Source organism: Dipodomys merriami, unplaced genomic scaffold (assembly GCF_024711535.1).
Source record: "Dipodomys merriami isolate MVZ:Mamm:240054 unplaced genomic scaffold, mDipMer1.0.p SCAF_12, whole genome shotgun sequence".
Taxonomy (NCBI): domain Eukaryota; kingdom Metazoa; phylum Chordata; class Mammalia; order Rodentia; family Heteromyidae; genus Dipodomys; species Dipodomys merriami.
The window spans coordinates 32,562,907-32,580,764 of NW_027202493.1; positions in this window are offsets into that span (position 1 = coordinate 32,562,907).

The window sequence follows — 17,858 nt, forward strand, 5'->3', positions numbered from 1 at the left end:
TAATGGGTCCACCTGTATCCCTAGTTAAACGATTTGTTTTTGCCCTTCCCCTCCACAAATTATACCAACATCAAATACAGTGAAAGCAGGGGTGATACCGTGGGGGAGTCTTAATTAATTTTTGTGAAGGTTTGTTAAGCCTTGTACCTAAATTTCCTCCCCATGAGAATGTCTAGTTTCCAGTGCTATTGTTAGACTCTTTATCCATTTGATTACCTTGTCATTGTCAAAGATAAGGTCTGTAGCTCTGTGTAGTTCTATCTCTGTGCTATTTGGTTTTCTTGATGTCTATTCTTTCATCAACACTGTCTCTTTTTTGTTTTTGTTTTTTGGTCTGAGACCTGGACTTGAACTCAGTATCTGTCACTTTTACTCATTGACTAGTGCTCAACCAATTGAGCCACACCTCCAATCCCCTCCCTTTTCCTTTTAAAATACTGGGCTGCTTGATTACTGTAACTCTCTATTTTTCTTTAACTCTGAGCTTGGGCTGTGAGTATGGCTTGTCATGGTCTCAGTATCTATACATGATGTGGTGGGTGGAGCCATTAGGAGGTCCTCCTCCCCTTAGGACAAACAGGATGGCTGGAGTGGGTAAGTCTCTTCAGTAGGCTCCTTAGGGCTCTCATCAAAATACCAGCTGCTTAAATATTGTCTTGAAGGCAGGACTGGTTAAGAACACAATGCTCTCATCTATCTCCAAATGGTTTCTCGTTCCCCCACGCCACCCCCTGCCCCTGGTGGAAGCAGGCTTGGGATGTTTCTCTGATTTTACCCTGATGACTTGGTGGGCTTTGGAGGGGACATGATCCCTTAGAATTATTCACTGTCTAATCATCACACTGACGCTCCAGGGACTTGCAAAAGCAGTTTCCTGCTCCCTCTCCTCACAGATTTCCCTGGGACCTCACATCTCTATGGATCTAAAGAGAACTGGAGATTTTCAGTGTGCTTAGCATTTATGAGGGATGGGACCAATTTCCAGCTTCTTAGATGGCCTGACCCGAGCCCAAAGTATACTTTTTGATTTGGTTTTGTTTAACTGAGCAGGGGGAGGCTAAGTCTTGAAGTGATGTTGTTGTTTTTGTTTTGGGGTTTTTTTTTTTGAAAGCTGAGAAGCCTGAATTTGAGAGGAATGTATTGCATTGATTGGCCTATTGTATACATTCTATCTCATTTTTCAGACCTTGGTTTGATTCCAGTGGGCTCTGAGGATATGAATGTTCAGAGCAAAGTCCCTTTGGGAACAGCCCTGGTGATCTGATTACAACTGAAATACAAGTTGGCTGGAAGGCCTTGGGCTGTGCGTGTGTCACATCCTTCCTCTTGTTTCTCCAGGAGCTGTTTGATCTATGGATAGTCCCTTAGTTCCGTGTAAGTTCCCTCAACTGGCTGGATGGCTCCCCAGGTTTGGGGAAGCTTTACTCCTTGCTTTGCCTCAACCAATCTCAGACTCAGGACCCACATTTTCTTCTTTCTTGTTTAACTTTCTTCTTTGCTTGACTGTATCTTCACTTTAGTAGAAGGCTTGGGAAGTCTAGCCTGGTCTAAATGGCGAGATTTTGTCTAAAAAATTAAATAAGTCATACTTGAGAGAGTGCTTGCAGATCTGATAGTATTTTGTGTGTATGTGAGCGGGTCCTGGGGCTTGAACTCAGGGGCTGGGTGTTAGCTTTGGTTGTTTTGTTTTGTTTTGCTCAAGGCTAGCACTCTACCACTTGGGTAACTCATCTCTATGTTTGGTGGTTAATTGGAGATAAGAGTCTCATAGACTATCCTTCCTCCATTGGCTTTGAACTTCAATCCTCAGATCTTCCTGAGTAGCTAGGATTTCACGTGTGAGTCACAGGCTGGGTTTATTCCTTAATTGCTAAATTAGCAGCCTACATTCTCCTCATACATTCCACCCCAGATGCCTAATTCATATCTCACTGACTCCCTTCCCAACACCAAATAACTGTGAACTGCTTTTCAAGTGGATCAAGTGGGGGAGGGAGGGGGGAAAGGATATGCAAGACCCTGGCGGCCTCAGTGCCCTCCAGGCCAGAGAAGTCCTACCACATGAGGCCATTGGCCCTTGAGATAAAACTTGGCCCTCAGGATCCTTAGCCAAGAGGAAAGACAAGACAGAAGGAGGCTCAGCTGACGCAGACAGCCAGGTTTCTCCAGGAGGAATAGATGACAGCCAGTTACATTTGAATTTCAGGTCAATGATGAATAATGCTCTTCCTGTAAGTCTGTCCAGCGTGATATTATTGTATCTGGCAACCCTACAACTGATTCAACTCTTTCTGGAAGGACCTGCTGTCAGGAGCGCTCAAGTAGTGGTGGACGTGTTAACAGATAAGCTAAAGCTTCATCATTGAGCCTGGAAGGAAATTAATTGTAAGCTCTGCTTACAGTTTACTGGGATAAGAATATTCTAGCTAATATCTTGTCTGCCCATAGGCTTGGGGTTCCTATTGTCACCAGATGGCTGGTGTTGAAGACCTAGCTCCAAGATGACTTTGGCTACAGGTGGGCAAAGTAACTCATGTAGGGAAAAGGTGACCACAGCACAAAGAAGAAATGGAAGCCACAAAACAGAACTGCAGCCAGGCACTGGTGGCTCACACCTATAATCCTAGCTACTCAGGAGGCTGAGCTCTGAGGATCACAGTTCAAAGCCAGCCCGGGCAGGAAAGTCCATCAGACTCTTATCTCCAAAAACCACTAGAAAACTGGAAGTGGCGCCGTGGCTCAAACGGTAGAGCGCTCGCCTTGAGCTGAAGAGCTGAGGGATAGCGCCCAAGCCCTGAGTTCAAGCCCCATGACTGACCTAAAAAAAAAAAAAAAGCTAGCCTAGGCAAGAAAGTGCATGAGACTTACATCTCAACGAAACAAAACAAAACAAAACAAAACAAAAAACACCAAAATCCAGCAGTGGAGCTGTGGCTCAAGTGATAGAGTGTTACCTTTGGGCAACAAAGCTCAGAGATAGCGTCCAGGCCTTGAATTCAAGCCTTAAGATGGGCACACAAAGAAACCAGAAGTGCCAGAGGAATCGCATGGCAATTTAAACCAAAAATGTACTTAGGGCAATCAAGGGCTCCAATTAGAGCATTAAACAGCTCTAACTGAATCAACAGCATGATTTGTAAGTTTAAAAATATAGCTGGAAGCCAGAAGCCGGCAGCTCACATCTATACTTCTATCTACTCAGAAGGCTGAGACCTGAGGATTGGACTTCAAAGCTAGCTCAGGTACGAAAGACTGTGAGACTCTTACCTCTCATCAGCAAAAAGCCCAAAGTAGAGGTGTGGCTCAAGTGGTAAAGTCCCAGCTTTGAGCATAAAGGCCAAGGGAGAGCAGGAGGCCCTGAGTTCAAGATCCAGTATTGACAAATAGATACAATAAAATAATAAAACAGTAGATAGGATGAATATTGGGGATCAAGAGGTAGAATGATTGTGTTCAATCACAAATACTGAAAAAGATATACATATGAAAACCAGACAACAGATCTAGAAGTTGTGGTGTGTAAATAAATAAGAATTTTATGAAAAGAAGTAACAGGAAGAGGGGAGGCAATATTTCAACAAAGAGTTGTAGAAAAACTTTATAGGGCCCCAAGAAAGACTTTTGGCTTTAAATAGAAAGGATTCTTTTGATTTCTGAGAGAGTTGGGATAAAAAAAGAAGCAATTGCAGTACAAATTCCAAAGATAATGACAAAGCTCTACAGTCTTGCAGACAGGAAGAACCAGTTATTTGAAAGAAAAAGAATCAGACAGACTGTAGATTGCTATCTGCAGCTCTGTAATCAGAAAACACCAGGATAAGATCTACTGACAACTGTCAGTGTGATTTAAAAATCAAAACCCAAACACGTTATTTAAGAAGCCCACTTTAAACAATGTCATGAAGAAAGGTTAAAAGTCAGAAGATGTGTAAAAAGACACCATCAAGTAAATGTAACCAAAAGAAGTCAAGTCTGAAGATATTAATTTTAAACTGAGCAGAGTGAATGCTAATGTTGGCTAATGATAAAGGCCAGATGTCTAAATACATTTACCGTTCAGTAAAGTAGCTAAATATAAAAAAGCAAAATATAGCAGGAAAAGATAGACAAAATGATATATTTTGTGTGTGTTGCTATTGAGACTTGATCTTAGGGCCTTGGTACTCTCCCTGGACTGTTTTGTTCAAGGCTGGGCTGTACCACGTGGGCCACCGCTCTACTTTTGGCTTTTGGGTGGTTAACTGGAGAAGAGTATCATGGACTTTCCTGCCCAAGCTGGCTTCCAACCATGGTCCCCATTCCTTAGCCTTTTGAATAGCTAGGATTATTTATGTGGGTCACAGGTGCTTGGCCAATAGATTTTAATGCACCCTTTCAGATTTGAGCAAATACAACAGGCAACAAAAGAAGGAACAGAAGAATAAATAATTAACAAATTGACTTAAAAGAGTTATGGAATATTCCACTTCATACCTATATTTCTTTTGTATCTAAATGGATCATTTACAAGAGTCAATTCTGTCTTGGTTTCCAGGGATATTCTAAGCCAATTAAGAAATTTTATGGGCTACATTCCCTGATGATAGTCCATAGAAGAAGATAAACAGGAACAAATAATAAAAAGGGATAGTCTCCAAATCTCTTAATTACTTAGAAATTAAAACAATATTCTAAATAGTCAATTAAAATGTAAATAAACCTGAAATTACAAACCGCATGCAAAATAAAGAGGGAGAAAACTCCATACCAAAGCATAGATGCACAGTTCAAATTATTCCTATTGGGAATTCATAGGCTTTATTTATTAGTTAAGAAAAAATAAAAATAAAGTTTGATTTAAGAAATTTGAACAAAGATATCAAAATGAACTGAGCAAAAACTGGAAAAAAGAATAAAGATGGAGCTTAATAAGCAAACAACTGAGCAAATAGGATAAATACATCTATCAAGGAATTCTCCACACAGTAAATATCAACTGCTGGTGGCTCATGCCTGTAATCCTAGCTATTCAGGAGGCTGAGATCTCAGGATCCAGGTTCCAAGCCAGCTTGGGCAGGAATATCCGTAATACTCTTCTCTCCAATTAACCAACAACAACAAAAACTGAAAGTTGAACTATGGCTCAAATGGTAGAGCACCAGCTTTGAGCAAAAAAGCTAAGGGACATCTGCTAGGCTATGAGTTCAAGTTCCAGTACTGGGTACAAAACAAACAAAAAGATCTAGTGAAATCTTCAGACTCAACAGCTGTGACAAAGAAAGAACTAGAATTTGAACATGGGACATGAGAGAAGGTATGAGAGGCAAACACAAACTCTGACTATGTCCCAGCTCTGGGGCAGCTTTAGCCAGGACAGGCTACGTGGGTAGTTCCACCCTGCTCAGGGTTCCTCCAGTAAGCAGTGAGTTAAGTCTGAGTTGAGCAATGAGAGGCAGGGCTTTGAATTAGATGAGATATTGAGAGTTTAGATTGGATCATACTATGTAATACCTAAAATGGGATTCTTCTTAGAATCAATGGTGGCTGAAAAACCACAGGATTGAACAGCAACGTCAACAGAGGCAAGGAAATGTTTCTGGGAGAAAATGTTGGAGACTAGAGTGGAAAAAGTAAGCTGTTGGCTGACTGAGCTCTGGTTGTCATGACCAGTGGTGCATTCACGTACATTAGTGCTCTTCCGTCAAACTAGAGGAGCTAAGCACAAGAAACCAATGGGGGAAAACACTGGGATGACAACAACCAATCTGTGTCAATGCATGGAAATAAAAAGTTGGGCAAGAGGACATTTAGTTAATCTTAAAACACCACCCAAGGAGGGAGGGAACTACAGAAAGCCTAACGTCACGGTGAGAAGATTTGGTTGCAATCACCTTAAACGTGTCATGTGATCAGGCAAGTCTAGTGCCACCCAGGGCGACTGACATGAGAGAAAAAGAGCCTTACTTCTGTGAAGTTCCCCAGGTTTGACTCTCAGAATGGAAAATATTTGAAGCCCAAATTGTACAACACACTTGACCTATAAACTTCAAAAAATTTTTCAAGAATGAGCAATGACTTCCAAGTTGAAAGAGACTAAAGACACACGACAGCTGAACACAAAGTACGATTCTGAACAAGATCAATTTCTGCTCTAAAGAATGTCAAAAGAGGATCATTATTATTGGCAATATGTGAGTGTTAATATGGCAATATGAGTGTTAATATGACGAGTGAGGGGTATATAAGAAAATGTGAGTCGATGGGGCAAATCACGCTCAGATGGTTGAGAAAAATAAAAGTTCTTTAGAGTTTCACTAAAACCTGAATCAGGTTTCTTTAAACCTGATATTATTTAAAAATTTAAAAAAATTCAAAGGTGAAAGAGTGTTCTCTTTCTACTACTGAGTGAGGACAATATTAGCAATGCCAGTGTCAGGTAACATTTATGGTGCTATTATTAAATTAACTATAAAATAAAGACTCGTAAACTTAAATAGGCAAGGAAATGTTTCCAGAGAAAAATCTCAGGGACCCACAGAAAAGGAGTTACTTCAACAGCAGTCAGGAATATGCAGTTTGTAATATTGAGCATATGTAATAAGGAACCTACTAAAATGATGAAAACTTGAGGGACAGCGAGAATGCGTGATCTGAGAATGTGGAGAGTTGCCACACTTCGATGATAGATATCTAAATTGTCCAGTTTCTGTGGTGTGAAATCCGGCAACGTTCATTAAAAATATACACTCTCTTTGCGGGGTGAGGAGGTGCTGTCCTAGAACTAGAACTCAGGGCCTTGGTGCTATCTATGAGCTTTTTTGCTCAAGGCTAGTGTTCTACCACTTGACCCACAGCTCCACTTCTGGCTTTTTTGGTGCTTAATTGGAGATAAGAGTCTCACAGACCTTTCCTTCCCGGGGCTGGTTTCTAACTTCGATCCTCAAATCTCAGCCTCCGGAATAGCTAGGGTTACAGGCGTGAGTGACCAGTACATGGCAAAAATATATACTCTCTTTTACCCAGAAATTTCATCTTAGAGAGTCCATTCTTCATATAAAAATAGAGAAAAAAAATAAAAATGTTCATTTTGTTTTTACTAGCAAAACACAAAATTATGAAGAAATATTAATAGGAACATGAACTTATCCTTAGAAAATTATACAACCATTAGAGTAAGTTGATTCTATGCCACCAGTTGACTGAAAGGAATTTCTACATATATGTGTGTGTGTGTATGTAAACATACACATGTGTATATATGTATATATGTACACATTTATGTACGTGAGTGTGTGTGTATGCGTGTGTGTGCTTATAATCCTAGCAACTCAGGAGTTTGAGATCTGAGGATCATGGCTTGAAAGCAGCAGAAAAATCCACGAGACTCTTTTCTCCAATTAACCAGGAAAACAAAACAAAACAAAAACAAAATAAGTTAAACCCCAGTTCAACCGAATACCTGGCTTGTGAACTTCAAAAAGATTCAAGGATGAGAAATAACTTGCAAGTTGGAGCTTAAAGGCACAAGACACCTAAAATGAAGACTGAGCAGCTTCCAGTTTGGATAAACTAATTAAGAACGAGTGCTCGGGGGAAAGCAGTGAGAAGCAGTTGTCTGTAAGTCTACTGCCAAGTGCTGGCGGAGAGGACTGCAAACTGAGAAGACTCAGCTGAAAGCAGGGGAAGTAATCAACTTGCTCAAAAAAGGAAGGGGAAAGGAGGGGAGGGAAAAAAGAGGTCCACAAGCAGAGAGAAAATGATTTTAATTACTGAAAGTAGGTGAGGGGCAGTGAGTAGGAGAGGAAGATTCTACCCTTGAATCAAGTGCTGAGGGTGGTGCAGGCCAAGGACAGTGTGAAGACTGAGGAGCAGTTACCTTTGTGGGGAAACATAGACTTAGCACCTTAGAGACAGGGCAGAGAAGGAGGGCAGCTCTGTCAATGCAGCTTGGCTGCAGCGATCTGCACGTGCTCTTCCTCTTAAAGACTCTTGGGAACCTTCCTCATAGGAAGGTCTTAACTATTCTGTTTGTACAACAACTGGTATTACTGATGGCCCATTTTCATTTCTTTTTTAGTGACTTCCATCTCAAAAGTCAAGGATGTTTACCATCTTCTAAATAAAAATTGATGTTCCAAAGCAACCCGTTCTTTAAGGATTCTGGATCAAAGGAGCGTCAACTGTATTGTAAGCTTATTACATGTGGATTCCAGTAATTCAGGTTCTACGAATGAATCCAAATTGAGTTGCAAATAAAATTTCATATGAAATACTTGAAAATATATTGGTTGTAAACTTTTAGTACTACATACATTCTATCGATTGCATTTTCTGGCTAGCTTTAATTTTTTTTTAAGTGGTACATTTGGCGGGATTTTTTTTTCTAAATTATCCTTTAGTATGGACTATTTCTTGGCAATCTATATGATTTCCTGGAAGTACATGCTGAATGTACATTCTCTATGTAAATAGAAAATTTGAGTCCCTAGTACAGGAAACAACCATTTGCAAATGCCAATAAGGCTTCACAGGGAATTTGCAGCCACTGAGTTAGGTTAACCCTTGTTTTTCCCCCAGTAGTATGGGCCACAGAACCCTAACAAAGTTATTTGTAGCCAGGTGCCAGTGGCTTATCCTATAATCTTAGCTACTCTGAAAATAATGGTTCAAAGCCAGCCCAGGAAGGGAAGTGTGTGAGACTCTTATCTCCAGTTAACCACCAAAAAATTGCAAGTGGTAGAGCACCAGACTTAAGTGTGAAAATAGGCCTTGAGTTCAAACCCTAGGACTGGCACAAAAATAAACAAGTTAGTTGCAAAATCTTCCTTGCTGTAAAAATCTCCCTCCTTCCAGTCTTTTAACTAAACATTCCTTGATTTTTCCTTGAGTAAGGAATCTCATTTCAAAACTAGCCGCTTTCACGTGATCGTATTTCCTCTAATACATCAACTTAGGCATAACTGCTTTGAACGTCTAACCTTTCCTTAACCCCTGTCACATTCATACAACTACATATAACAATATATACAGTTCCTTTTCATTTATCAAAAGAAAGAATCCATGGGGAATACAGATTTGACAGCTCCTGTTACAAGATAATTGTAATATTTGAAAAAAAGAGAGAGAAAGAGAGATGAGACAGATGGCGTACACTGGAGACATGTGGAAGTTTGCTTGAAAAATAGCTTCAGAAATTCAATTGAGACTGAAAAGAAATTATGCAAATCATCATTTTTGCATAAAAACATCATGGAAAACAAGGAAATCATCTTAATCTTTAGTCTTTCACAAGCCTGTCAAAGAGAAGGAATGTCAATTGGATTGATAGCATTTTGAATTCCTATTTAGAAAAAACAAAACCAAAAACCAAAAAACCTCTAGAGCCATTCATTTGAATCATAGGAGAAGGTAATTTGGAGAAAGATTTTGTTTTATTTTTATTTTATGTTTTTGCCAGTCCTGGGGCTTCAACTCAGGGCCTGGGCATTGTCCCTGAGCTTCTTTTGGTCAAGGCTAGCACTCTACCACTTGAGCCACATCGCTACTTCTGACCTTTTCTGTTCATGTGGTACTGAGGAATCGAACCCAAGGTTTCATGCATGCTAGACAAGCACTCTATCACTAAACCACATTTTGATTCCCTTGAGAAAGATTTTGAAGAACACAATTTTCGATTTTCCTATTAGGTATAATTAAAAAACATTAACCATTACTCTATTTTTGATGAGTTGCTCAGTATTTTTATTCCATATAGCTTACATAGGGAATACTTTATCATGTTTATTAGCCATTCTTTTAAATTACATTTAATATGGCATAAAAAGTTTGAGACTTAATTTTTTATGATATATATATATATATATATATATATATATATATACATATAAAGCTGGACACAAGTGGCTCATGCTTATAATTTTACCTTCTCAGGAGGCTTAGGTCTGAGGATCAACGTTTGAAACCAGCCCAAGCAGACAAATCTGTGAGACTCTTATCTCCAATTAACAAGCAGAAGTGGTTAACTTGCTGTGGCTCATATGCTAGAGCTGCAGCCTTGAGTGAAAGAGCCAAGGAGAGCACAAGAACCTGAGTTCAAGCCCTAGTACCAGCACACGCACACACACACACACACACACACACACACACACACACACTTCAGAATGCTCCTTTTTTTCCTTTTTCTTTTTCTTTTTTTTCCCCCCAGAATGCCCTTTTAGGCTTGCTAGGCTTGCTTAATTCATACAATACAAGAGATTTCAGAAAGGGAAGAAATTATAGAGACAGAACTTCTATGAAACAATGTGAAAGTTGGGTGAAATTTTTTGCAGTGAATAAAGGACAGAAAGGTAGTAAACTGCTTCAATGAGAAAAATAACTTCATTCAGGCACATTTTCAGATCATGCTTACATACAGCATAAGCAATATCTGGTGCTATCATGCTTTTATGAACATGAGGCAGCACTCATTTTATTGAGGAGAAAGAAAAAGACAAGGTTAAAAGTTAGCTATTAACAGAAGAAATGTTCTGTTGGAATGTTCATATAACTTAAGGTGGTACTGGTTAAAAACTCAACTCTTTCATTAATACAATCCTAAGGAAAAGAAACCTGGATCATGATTTCTGATTCTCTAGTGAATCATATACTTTTTCCTTATGTGTATATTTTTTAAGCTGGTCTAGTTATCTATAAAAGTCTTCCTTTATGTTTAAATTTGGTCAGAGAAAAAGAAGGCTGAGCATTCATAAAGTTTTTAATATATAAAGATGGGTTACTCTGAAAGAGTATGAAATTTCATTTCCCAAAGACGGTCAGATAAGATGATGGATAGTTACCCACCTTGTCTTTAATACTTTAGACTAAGCAGAATATACTTGGGGAAAAAAAGTCCTTCAAAATTTATACTTTTAAAACAACAAAACTTGACACGATAAGGTATTTTTAATAAGAAAGAAAGAAAGAAAGAAAGAAATCGGGGCTGGGAAGGTAGCTCAAGTGGTAGAGTGCTAGCCTTCAGCTGAAGCGCTGAGGGACAGCGCCCAGGCCCAGAGTTCAGGGACCATGACCGGCAAAAAAAAAAGAAAAGAAAAGAAACAGAAAAAAATCCTCTTTTAATTTTTTTCTCACATGGGTTTAAATATCTCTCTCAGTGAATCTGGGTCTGAAAAGTGTTAGCGGTGTCTAGTTGTTAAGCATGTTTTCACTGAAAACATGGCGCTGGTGGCACATGTCTATAATGTAGCTACTCAGGAGGCTGAGATAGAGGGACCATCGTTTAAAGGTAGCCTGGGCAGACAAATCTAAGAGAATCTTATCTCCAATTCACTAGCAAAATGCCAGAAGTGTGACTCCAGTGGTAGCGCATCAGCCTTGAGCAAAAAAATAAAAAGCACAAGACCTTCAGTTCAAGCCCCAATACTGGCACAAAAAAGGAAGAAAAGAAGGAAGGGAGGAAGGAGAAGAGAAGGGAGGAAGAATAGGAGGGAGGAAGAGAGCGCAGAGGGGAAGGAGAGAGGAAAGGAAGAGGAAAGAAAAGGAAGGAAGAAAGGAAGGGAGGGAGGGAGGGAGGGAGGGAGGGAGGAAGGAAGGAAGGAAGGAAGGGAGGGAGGGAGGGAGGAAGGAAGGAAGGGAGGGAGGGAGGGAGGGAGGAAGGAAGGAAGGGAGGAAGGGAGGGAGGGAGGAAGGGAGGGAGGGAAAAGAAACAAGAGTACTAAGCCAAAACTTTTGTAGGTTTGATATAGCACCTTAGTGGTATGTTCAGGACCAGCCATGGGTATTTCTCGGAAGGTATTTCTCCCTTTTAACTGCTATCCTTTTTAAAATCTGTGGACCATTTTGGTGAGGAGTGCATGCTGCGTGATGGGGTGGGCAGAGTAGATGGGGTCTGACTGGAATGAAGGGAGGTAGCAACATTCAATGCCCCCCTTCCTTTCTTTAGCAAACCAGCCCAGTCTCCAAGGCTCCCCATCCTTCTCCACAAAGCCCAAGCCCTGGAGCCCCTCTTGGATTTGCTTTCTGGTGGGCAGGTGGGTTACCCCTCCCCCCCTCTTCCTGTGTCTCCTGGGTGACTCAGTTGTGATTCCAGCCTCACCAATATTGAAATCACCTGATGCTTGAACCCAGGCTGGACCTCCTCAGGAACTCCAGGGAGAAATCGGGAGCCTCTGCTTGTTGAGGAAGTTGTGCAGGTGACTGTGATTGAGCTAAACCTCCACCGTACTGGGGGAGGGCTGGGTTCGTCAAAGTAGAGCCCAGGCAGCTCTCCTGAGGCAGCTCTGTCAATCACAGCTCCCCAACTGTTTGCACAGGTTTCGAGAAGGCTGGCAGAAGACTCCGTTCAGTTGCCTCCTACTCACCAGCCTAACTCCCCCCAGCATCCTTCCCCACCGCACCGAGCTCCTCGCTGAGTGCCTATAAATACTCCATCTGCTCAGAATTTTTTTTTTTTTTTTGCCAGACAGTGGAATCTGCACCACCTTCCCACTACTGCAGACCGAAATAGCTTTTTTGAGGGGTTGCCTGACTCTAATACTCTGTTCTCTGACAACTTCGGTGCTCCTTGGCTTGATGCAAGCGGGATTCCATTGCCCTGAGAAGGTCCTCTCTGAAATTAGTGGGGAAATACACTCTCAGCGTTGGAATGAACTTTAAGGCATCATCCGAGCTTCTGTAATTGATGGAAACAGGTGCAGACAGATAGCCAGAAAAGAAAGCTGGAGGCTCCCATTTAACTGAGTCCCTACTATGTGCTAGAAAGGTGCTAGATTTCTGAACAAGTTTGCCACATAGATACTATTTTAAAAAATAAGAAAGTTGAAACTCAGGAGGAAACAGAAGAAACATTCTATGAACAGATCCAGGATTTGATACAGGTTTTCACTGTGTGTCTCAGGCTAGCCTTGAACTCATGAACTGGTGTTCCTTTTGGCACAGCCATCTAAATGCTGGATGTGTCACTGTGTCTGGTTAAATCTAGGTTCATAAAATATATTATCACTGGGTGGTATGGTAGCACACCCCTGTTAATTCCAGCACTTGGGAAGTGGAGGCAGAAGGATTTAGGAGTTTAAGGCCAACCTGGGTTACATAATGTGATTTTATCTCAAAACGAAATAAAAATATATTATTTATTAAGCACTTGCTATGTGTTGGACAAAGGGTTAAGCATTTTATTTTTTACTAACTTATGTAAGACTGCCACAAAACCCAGAGGGAAAGATTAATAACAGTAATATGCCAATAGGTGACAATTAGGCACAGATGAGCAGAGATTGCCTCAGTTTATCCAGTTAGTGCAGCTGCTGATTTCTAAGGACCAAGCATATCATCTCTGTGTGTGTGTGTGTGTGTGTGTGTGTGTGTGTGTGTGTGTGAGAGAGAGAGAGAGAGAGAGAGAGAGAGAGAGAGAGAGAGAGAGAGAGAGAGAGAACACTCAGGGCCTAGGCACTATCCCTGAGCTTTTTCATTCAAGGTTAACCCTCTGTCACTTGAGCTATTCCTCCACTTCTGGCTTTTTGGTATTTAATTGGAGATAAAAGTCTTAAGGATTTAGGACTATGATCCTCAGATCTCAGCCTCCTGAGTAGCTAGGATTAACAGTCATGAACCACTGGGCACCCAGTAGGACCAAGTGTCTTTTTTTTTAGAATTCTGAAACTTTATGAGAACAGGGAAATGGTCCATCTTGTGTTTTTTTTTTTTTTTTTTTTTTTTTTTTTTAATTTAGGACCAAGTATCTTTGAAACAGGAATTTTTAGATCCCAGGCCCAAGTCCAGGAGGTCTAGATGCCAGCTCTGGTCACTTGTCCCCAAATGCCAAATAAAGTGACCTGGTGAAGAGCAGAGAAGGGAGATTCATTACACAGCAGCCATGAGAAGAAAGCACTTCAGTATGTCTTGAGCCATCTTTGGGGTACAGACATGAGCTTTAGCCTTAAATAGACAACTAACTGGGGGAAGGGAGTGAGAAGTAAGCATAATGATTAAACAATCCTGTTCATGGCTTGGTTGATCGTTATTTCGGTCATTTTGGAAAGGGTTCCAGAGGCATTGTGGTCAGGACAGGTCTGTCAGGATCACCTGATGAGTGGGGGTCTCTGAGGATGCTCTATTGCTCCTTGGGTCCTTGTCATAAAGCTGTCATCGATCAGTGCTAAGTCCTGGCCATGCCAGATCCCAAGGGGATTGCAAGGGACTGCAGAGAGAATGAATGGCTGAGAGCAGAGTCCCACACAAAAGGGATGCAGACATTCCAAGCTCTTCTCCTGCTTTTAGTAGATTCATGGTTCCAGAAAAAGCAGCTTTTTAAGTTCTCCTCACACTGTAGAGAGATTTCAAGTCGTGACTGCTTAAGAAACTACTGAAATGAGCTGGCCAGACTTGACACAGGGATTGGGAAGAAAGGGGAAGTTGATGAAGCACTCTGATCTCTAGATATCCATTTGATGGAAAGTGAGAGGGGACACTGTCAGGAAAGAGAGGCTTGAGGGCCTTTGCTTGTTTGGGGAACAAAGTAGATGATGATACCTTTGAGCCCTAGAATGAAGATAAACACACATTTATGTTCTGTGTTAAAGAGCTGACATTCATTTAGCTGTTTCTCCACTGTGAAAGTAAGAGAAAGAATCATGTGTTCTCATTTTCAATGTCTGCACAAAACTTTTTTTCTTTTTGGTAGTACTGAGGATTGCCCCCGAAGGCCATGAGGTTGCTAGCTCTCTATCACTTGAGCCACATACCCCTCTTCCAGCTGTTTGTTTTCTTTTCTTTTCAGTCAGTCATGGGGTTTGAACTCTGGGCCTGGGGCCTGTCCCTCAGCTCTTCAGCTCAAGGCTAGCACTCTACCACTTGAGCCACAGGCCACTTCCAGCTTTTTCTGTTTATGTGGTGCTGAGGAATGGAACCCAGGGCCTCAAGCATGTGAGGCAAGCACTGTACCACTGAGCCACCTTCTCAACACTTGGCTTATTTTTTTAGATGAGTTCTCTCACTTTTTGTCCAGGCCAGCTTTGGACCTTGATCTTTCCACCTCTGTCTCCTGAGTAGCTGGGATTCTAGATATGGGATTCTACCACAGCAGCCCTGCACAAAATTTACTGATTGATAGATTATAATAAAGAGTTGGTGTGGGGCAGGTTAACTATAAAGAAATGATCTGAATGCTAAAACCAACCCCCTTTCCTAATCCTGTCCTAGGAGACATTCATCTGTATCTTGGGCATAGTTATATATAGCTTTACGAATCTAGAGACATACTGAGAAGATAAAGAACAATAATAACATCTTGTTTTTATAGAAATTGTACGGTTTGCAGAGAATCTGGTATCATCGATGTCAACTCTCTACTATGACTTGGTTTGGTTTTTATTTATTGTCTATTATCTATAAAAGAGTCTAGTTATGTAATCCGGGCTAAGACACGATGATGTTGTCACATCCTGCCTCAGTTCCCCATGTGCTGAGATTATAGGCATAGAATACCACACCTGGCTTGTCTAACACCATTCTTAAAAAAAAAAAAAAGTGTTTTTTTCTAAAGGATTTTCTTTTTAATGTTTGGCAGAACATTTTCTGCCAAAGAGGTAAAATAACTCAATGCTTACTTTTAGGACTTGAGTGGCTAGTTGTTAAATAAATAAATAAATATATGTAATGAATAGAGGTACTCTAAAGTAAAAAAAAAAAAAATTCAGCCATGTCTGAAGTATTCATTTAAAAAAAAGAAAAAGTGAGAACAAAGTAAAATGTGTTCTTTGCTCTCACACTGACTTGTGAGGTTCCTGAAATGGTGTAAAGAAAACAGGACTGGAATCTGGGCCCTGGTGGCTCACACTTGTAATCCTAGCTACTCAGGATGCTGAGATCTGAGGATCAGCCAGGGCAGGAAAGTCTGTGAGACTATCTCCTCTAAACTACAAAAACGAAGTCAGGCTGTGGCTCAAGTGGTAGAGAGCTAGTCATGAGCACAACAGCTCAGGCACATTGCCCTGCCCTGAGTTCAAGCCTCAGGACTGGGGGGGGGGGGGGGGGGAGAAGAGGGGAAGGAGGCAGGGCAGAGGAAAACAGGCCTTGAAATCAGGACAGCTGGAGTTGAGTCTTGGTTCGACATTACTCATTGTGTGACCTGCTGAAGGGAGTTAGCCTACAGGGGTTCAGTTTTTGATTTTTGCGTCAGCACTGAGCTTGAACTCAAGATCTGGTGCTGTCCATTAGCTTTTGTGTTGGTGCTTTAGCACTTGAGCCACAGTTCCTCTTGTTTGTAGAGATAAGAGTGATGGATTTTCTTGCCTCCTGAGTCGAGTTGCTAGGGTTCTAGGCACACTTGTGGGCATCAGTTTTCAGAATTAGAAATTGGTCATAATACCTGTGTACTCGCTGTGGTTTTCTATTCAGCCCTACCTCCATTCACACACTTCCTGATGCAGAACCGCACGGGTTACTCACTTTCAGCAAGCCTCGTCTGCAGATGAAAGATTTTTTTATCCTATCCTTTCATTCTCCTATCCTTTCATTCTTTTCCTGGACTTTCTTAGCTCAAACGAATGCACATAACTTTTTTCCTAGTGGAGAAGGGAGTGGACTGTTATTTTTGATGTTTATACCGTGCGATTTTTGTTCCCTTTAGAATAAAGTTGAGGAAGGAGATGGTAAGGGATTGCTCTGAGAATTAAACATCGTGTTTAGCTCAGAGCCTGTAACAGTGAGTGCTAATGGCTCTTTGCGCGCTCTCTCTTCCTCTCTCTATTTTTTTTAAGTGAATGGTTTAGCTTTTGTCAAATGGTCAGCACGGTTAGTGGCCTGGCGGAGATTTCCTGCATCTCATAGCTTAAAAAAAAAAAATTCTGCTTAGTTTCTCTCCCCCCACCCCTTCTTCTTTTTCTTCTGTGCTGGTACGAGGCTTGAACTCAGAGCCTAGGTACCCTTTCATAGGTACACTTTCACTCTGGCTCTTTGCGTGGTTAATTGAAGTAATAATAATCTCCCTGATGTTCCTACCTGGACTCGTTTCAAACCTAGATCCTCAGATCTCAGCCTCCTGAGTACGAAGGGCTGATCACAGGTGGGTATTTGGGATAACTTTCCTAGAGCAATAGTAAGTGCAAATAAAATAATGACGACATGGAGAGGAATGACACAATTCTAACTTATTTTCGCTCCAGAATGAGCCTGGGAAAAGGCACCTCCAAACCTCTGGCCCCATTTTTTTTTTCTCCCAAGCCTGCACTTCCGGAGTTTACAGGTGGGTGTCTGGGGCGACTGCAGGTTAGTCAGTAGGAGGGCTGCCTCCTGGGGGGGAAGGGGAGCTTGCCTGTTAAGCTTGTGGGGTCGGACTGTAACTGCTCCCTTTAAGGGAGAGAGCGGAGAGCACCCCCGTCCCCCCGCCCCCAGGCTGGGTTCGAGGCCCACAGCTCCAGCTTCCAGTCTCTCTCCTTTCTCATTATGGGTTTTTTTTCCCTTTTCTTCTCTTGGTCTGTGTTTGGCTCAATTCTGCCAAGTTGCTCGGTGGGTGTCGACGATGTGTGGGTGCGGGTGGATGGGGGGGCGCATTTCATCCCAGACTTCTGCCTGCGCTCAGTGCTGGGGGTCCCGGTCTCCCCCCTACCCCCTGGGGCTGCGCCCGCCTTTTCCCGCCCAGCCCCTCCAGCGCGGGGGCACCCCCGCATTTATCCCAGCAGGAATCTGTCTCGGGCCTCCGGGCCCTGGCGGGCGGGCACTGCTGGGCAGGACGCCGCCACAGCCCTGCCCAGCCCCGGGCTCCTTCCTTCCCCCGCCAGCGCCATCCTCCCCTGCAGCTCCATCTTCCAAGCGTGGGTCCCCCCTCACCCCCAGCTCCCTCCTCGCTGCCCTCCCTCCATCCCCGCCCCCATCCGCCCTGCGGC